This window comes from Rhipicephalus sanguineus, chromosome 4, assembly GCF_013339695.2.
Source record: "Rhipicephalus sanguineus isolate Rsan-2018 chromosome 4, BIME_Rsan_1.4, whole genome shotgun sequence".
Taxonomy (NCBI): Eukaryota; Metazoa; Arthropoda; class Arachnida; order Ixodida; family Ixodidae; genus Rhipicephalus; species Rhipicephalus sanguineus.
In genome coordinates, this window is record NC_051179.1 from 67,339,009 (window position 1) to 67,345,664 (window position 6,656).

The 6,656-nt window shown below is 50.0% G+C and overlaps 1 pseudogene; it reads left to right on the top strand.

The window, feature by feature from the left end:
• The first annotated feature begins 5,109 nt into the window (after positions 1 to 5,109).
• Positions 5,110 to 5,605, top strand: LOC125758234 (uncharacterized; annotated as a pseudogene).
• Positions 5,606 to 6,656: the final 1,051 nt, after the last annotated feature.

Sequence of the window (6,656 nt, forward strand, 5' to 3'; positions counted from 1 at the left end):
GACAACCGGTGGTCAGTTTGAACAATGAAGGGGATATCAAGACAAGAGAAAAGCCGAGGACAGCTGCGAGTTCTAAGAGCGACGTAATTAAGAAGTGCGCGGAGAAAAAGTGGAATCAGCTCGCGTAAGCTAGAGTGATTGAAGATCATTGAGAGAGCACTTCTTCCTTCAGTACACTTATAATAGGCTTAGAATGTTGTTGATATTTGCTTACTATGGTGCAATATTTATTTCCATGAGCACATCCATAGGACGCCCTGTGAAATGCCCGCTCTGGTGGTATAGAGTGGTTCTACAAAGTATGTTCACGCGGCTGTCGTTCCCGACCACGGCACCGCGTTTTGACAGAAGCGAAATCTACAAGCACTCCTTTTTAAGGTTCAATGCAAACAAGAATGTTTCAAAGTTACAAGCCCTTTCTTGCCGAGAAAATGGGGCTAAGCCAAGGATGTGGTGAATGCACAGCATATTTGGTGTTGTTAATGGTGTAAAAAGATGGTTGATCTCTTTGTCATAGGATATTGAATAACACGAAAGTAAAGCGTGCCATTACAGAAGTAACTGAATGTTTACTGTACATTGGTATAAGAGAGTTTGCACAATGTATATTGATGTCTGGCAGCTGTGGCACCGTTTAACGTGGATGCACCCACTTTGATGATTGGCGGTACATCTCCATCCCGACTACTAACGTCCATGTTAAATGATTCAACAAAACCTTCTCGTAGCTGTAGTAGTTAACGGCGAAAGCGTAATCAGAGAAGGAGGTAAGATAGCCAGAAGGGCGTCCTATATTGGACGCAGAACTTGGTCGCCATCCCGCGGCCTGTTAAAATGTGATTGAACACCACGGCCGCACTAGAGGGAAACAAACGCAAGGCGCGTCGTGCCGCCCCCCCACCCCCCAGCCGCGATTTTGTAGCGTCAGCTACACTTGCCTAGCCGCAGCCGATTTCGCGTGGTTCTTCATGAGCCGTGCTGCGCATGAGCGAGGATCAGTGCGGAGCCGGCATCTCACGCGCTCTCCGCCACCGCCGCGCACGGCTCGCCGCTGCTGGTGGCGGAGAGCGGGAGGAGTGGCGTCGTAGCAGGGCAGACAGACTGGCGCCGGCGCGCGCGACTCGCCACCGCTGCTCTGCGCATTCGAGAGGGGTGACGTCGTAGCCATGGCGGCGCGCAGCTATTCGCCTTCGCTGTGCAGTCGCCGTCTGACAATGTGCTGGTGCCGCTTAATAGCGCCTCTGACTGGCGTTTGCATGTGAGTAACGCCATGGAGAAGGAGAGCGCAAATGCTGCTCAACGGCGCAGAAGAGCCGAGAAGCTTATGTCATCGGATCCCGAAGTACTTGCCTGACAATTAGCGGTTCAGCGTACGAAGAATGAAGAAGCAACCTGACATTGAGCGAAAATAAATATGCATGCGCCACATAATACGTATAGCGCGTGTGTGTCATTGGAGCAGCAGAAAGCATGACAATCAAGCTAATCGTAGACAATCTGGAAAGCTCAGAATAATCAGCTGAACCTTTGCTAACGCTACGTATATCCTGGCATAGCCGAGCTAAGCCACTGCAAATTTTATTGCGATAGGAATTATATGGACAGTCTCGGCTGGTTTTTGCCGTCGCCGTCGCCGCCGTCATGCTGCGTATATGTATAAGTGTGTATATATACATCAATATCCCAAAGAAAAATAAATCAGAAAAATGCTTCCGAAGCGCTGAGTCGAACCAGCGACCTCTCACTGCGCAGCGCGGTGCGCTAAGCACTACTCCACAATGCGCAGATGCCTCAGGTAGGTAACGGCGAGCGTTATATACACACCCTTTATCGTTTGCAGTCCTCCGAGACTGCAGGCGCTTATAAGCGTTTCTTCATTACCAGTGGGATGGCGCTCTCTCGCTTCTTCTAATATTTGTGCAAGGAGTACCTTGCCCTTCCGCTCTCTGGTCGCGGGGGCGCTCGAACAAGCCACGGCCACCTGGATCGGGGCGCGCGGCGGTGTTGCTGCGGCCGTCCCATTCGGCGCGCGTGCGTTTGAAAAAGTGTAATTGAGGTAGTTCCGCCGCGTGCCGCGACGCGGCGGTCTCCTCCTACCCCCTGTAAAGCCCCTTGATGTTGGAAAGTAGCGACGCTCCTTTATCCACGCCGGCTCATCCTCGCCGCGCCGTCAACCTCCTCTTTTTTCACCCTCGCTTTCGCGGAGCCGGCGCATCCGCAACGCTGAACGGCTGCGACGCGCGATAGCTCCCAGTCAGGTGACCCTGACGTCACGAGAAGCGAGCGCAAGCAAACTTCGCGCGCTTTCAGCTGCTCACGCCCGCCATGAACCCTCCAGGCGTCAACCCTCCAGGCGTGTGTGTACGGGTGTGTGCTGGTGTATGCGTGTTTGTATGTGCGCATATGTGCGCCTGCGTTTGTATGTGCGTGTGCGCACGTGTTAACGGGTGAGTGCATGTGCGTGCGTTTGTGTATTCGCGGTGTTTGTGCGTGTGCGCACGTATGTGTATGCGTGCGCCTGCGCGTGCGTGTCTGTACTCTGTATCACTTGTGCATGCGCGTGCGTTTCTGTATCGCTGTGTATGTGCGTGTGTGTCTGTATCGCGTGTGTATGTGTGCCTGCGTGTCAGTATCGCGTGCGTGTCTGCATCGCGTGTGTATGTATGTGCGTGTCTGCATAGCGTGCGTGTCTGCATTGCGTGTGTATGTATGTGCGTGCGTGTCTGTATCGCGTGTGTAGGTATGTATGTGCGTGCGTGTCTGTATCGCGTTTGTATGTATGTATGAGCATGCGTGTCTGTATCGCGTGTGTATGTATGTATGAGCGTGCGTGTCTGTATCGCGTGTGTATGTATGTATGAGCGTGCGTGTCTGTATCGCGTGTGTATGTATGAGCGTGCGTGTCTGTATCGCGTGTGTATGTATGTATGAGCGTGCGTGCCTGTATCGCGTGTGTATGTATGTGCGTGCGTGTCTGTATCACGTGTGTATGTATGTGCGTGCGTGTCTGTGTCGCGTGTGTATATATGTTGAGCGTGCGTGTCTGTATCGCGTGTGTATGTATGAGCGTGCGTGTCTGTATCGCGTGTCTATATGTATGTATGAGCGTGCGTGTCTGTATCGCGTGTGTATGTATGTATGTATGTGTGCGCGTGTCTGTATCGCGTGTGTATGTATGTATGAGCGAGCGTGTCTGTATCGCGTGTGTATGTATGAGCGTGCGTGTCTGTATCGCGTGCGTATGTATGTATGTATGTGCGTGCGTGCGTGTCTATATCGCGTGTGTATGCGCATGTGTATGTAAGTGCGTGCGTGTCTGTTCGCATGTCCACGCACGTGTGTCTGTAACACGTGTGTACGCGCCTGTGTATGGATGTGCGTATCTATATTGCGTGTGTATGAGCGTGCGTGCCTGTATCCCGTGCGTATGATCGCGTGTATCTGTGTGTGCGTGTCTGTATCGCGTGTGTATGCATGTCCGTGTGTGTACGTATGTGCGTGTCTTTATCACGTGTGTATAAGCGTGTGTGTGTGTGCCTGCGTGCATGCATCGTGTGCGTGCGTGCGTGTCTGACAGCGGCATTGACACAAAAAGGCTTCGGGCTCACTCATTTGGCCCAATTTAAGTAAACCACCACATTCCTTCTTGGGTGCCTTCTTTTAGCTCATCAAGACCACAATTATGAAAAAAATTCTCGCCTATACTTTATGCTGGTTACATTATATGCGTTAATACACCGCGTTAAGGACGGCCGAGGCGGCGACGGGAAGGTAAACCGCTCAGCCGCCAGTTGATATACTCATTTTTTTCGAAGCGCTTATTTGCATATATCGAAGCGTCTTTAAAAATATATTTGTCACTTTGTTCTATCGGAAGCCCACTTTCGTCATGACTATTGCTTAAGGAACAGGTTCTCATTTGACGCTTCAAGGGGCCGATTAAACAAGCGCGCGCAGTGATTTTAATGCGGCTGCGGCGAGCCAGTGGAGGGTTCAGCGTGCCTTGCGCAGCGCGCCGGCAAGGGGAGGGGAGAAATCCGAGGAGAATTGAGGAGGAAAACGCGCGCGCGGAGGAGAGTGTCGCTACTTTCTAGATCAAGGGGCTTTAACCCCCTGCGGACGATGGCACGCTGGCCGCGTCGTAGACAGTCGCACACGTGCTTGGAGAAATGCGCAGTGGACGTTGTGCACGTGCTGACTGGAATCAAGGTACGCTGTTATGTATTCTTAATCGGTCTTTACACAGTGAGTGATGTTATCTGTAGCATATTACGATCGAGATAGAGGCAAGCAGCGTGCTTAGGCGACTTCGTGTGGCGCGGCGCGTTCAAATGCCATGACACATGTATTGTGCCGACTACGTGATTTGCCGCGCTTCTCATTCTTTGCTTCGGCGCTCGTTTCTCCCACGGCCGCCTGTATTGGCGTTCGCCATGCTTTTTCTTTTTAACGGAAATGCATTTCGTCGTCGTCGACATTACATAGCTATGTTCTGCGGTTGAGCGCTGTCTTAAGAGCATCACGTTGCTGGAAAACTAAATTGTGCTAATGCTAATGCTGTAGTCATTTTCACCTTGCCGATGACAGGCAACATTTTGCTGTGGGCATGTCTCTTTGCATTCTGAAGTTCCCACAATACGACAGTGATGCGAATGCGACGTTCTTCTTTAAGTAGGCGAATCTGAACACGACAGCGATGAGCGACGCTTGTCGCCTGCGAATCAGCGAAAGGTCGGTCGCGCAATGACCACTTATTAAAGCGCTCGTTTCGCAGTAATTCCGGTGTCGGCGGCGGCGTCTGGCGAAAATTCGAGGTAGATGCGATAAGGATAGGTGTTCACCGAGAAGCGAAGGCACGCTAGCGATTGAGAAGGCGATAATGTGTGTATGTGTGTGTCTGTATGTGTGTACGTGCGTGGATATCGCTGTCGCGTTTAACTCAAAGGCGAAGCTTAAGGGTCCCCCAATTTCCGCACATTAATTTCCCTAATTTCCGCACATTAAGAGTCCGCAAATTTCCGCACAAGCACATTAATTTAAACGATGTTTGCCTGATCAGACTTTTTTAAACTGATAATTGGTACTATGCGCCTTTATTAGGCATCTCACATGAACATCTTTTTTTCAGTGCTACCACCACCCCCTATCGTGGAAAATTCCGCAGTAGCACACATTGCCGGTTTTATTGCAAAGGCTGTCGGGGAACGCCGGACATGCAACGCCTGCCCAAGCCTACATACATGAGGACCGTCTAGATCAACTGTGATGGGACTCATTAGTCAGCAGACAAGAGGTGCTTTAGTGTTCCCGAAGCCCGAGTTTGTTGCTGTCTTGGTTAACGTGAAAAAGGCCGTTGACATCGCACTGCCACACATTGGCAAGGAAGATGTGTGCAAAAGGTTGAGAGCTCTGATCTCTCTTACTGAGCTGTCCTCTTTTTGCTTGCCCAGAAAGAGATGATCATTCATCGGTGACTTTTTCAATAGTTGCCAACAAATTTATAAGACCCCTATTTTCAAATATTGCCACAACCATTACAGACAGAGTGGATTACCGTAAAAAACTAATAAATAAGCCGCTAAGCCGCAAGGTATTGCGCGTTTGAAGGAAGCACCGAGGATGTGTAGGAGCTTTGTGTTTTTCGTTTTAAATAAACTATTCTGCGCATTGTGAACGTGTAATGCTTGCAAATCCGCTTGACCACAAACATGGCAAGTACAAAATAAGACAATCATCAGCGGATTCGCATGTACAGGTGTATGACTACGGCACACTTTAATTCCACAAGTGTTTAACCCTATTTTTCACTTTCCACAGCATACTTTGACATTTAGTCACCTCATCAAGGTATTGTCATTAACAAATGTTTAACAGAATATAGATTCGTGACAAAAAGATTGCGCTGCCTCGACGCTAAAATGGCATTTCTTCTACAGAAGGAATGCCAATGCGCGAGCTTTACCTGCCATAGCAGGTAAAGCTCGCTCACTCAAGGCCGCAGCATCACAAGGGATCTCCGCCAACCTCCTTTAAGCAGCGCACCAACCTTCGGTTCGTTTTGCCTATGCTGAAAGCACTCAGAAAAATGAAGTTTTTAATAAATCTCGTTCTTTCCCTCGCATCAGGCCCGTAGCCAAAAATATTTTTCGGGGGCGGGCTCCCTGCCCCCCCCCCCTTCCCCCTGGCTACGGGCCTGCCTCGCATGTGTATGTTTTACTGATATGCTGCACTTAAGAGCTCCACAACAATTTTCTAGAAAAGTGGATCATGGTTGTGTTCGCTTCGGGCACCATCATCACGACAGGGACTGGCGCACACGCAAAAAAAAAAAAAAAATATATATATATATATATATATATATATATATATATATATATATATATATATATATATATATATAATAAAGATAATAGCGATGCCTGCCATCCATCCTTTTATGTGTGTTTTTGTGGAGGGGGAGGGGCTGCTATGCTAACCCACGGTTACTATACAGCGATATCTTCAAGGCGCCGCGAACCTTCCCGCATAGATAGCAAAGGACTGGAGGGGTAGTAGGCGCGCGCCGCGGTGCGGCGAAAGGAGCGGTCACGCCCCTTTCTCCAATTACGCCTCCTCCGTCCGAATGGGACGGCCGGAGCAACACCGCCGCGCGCCCC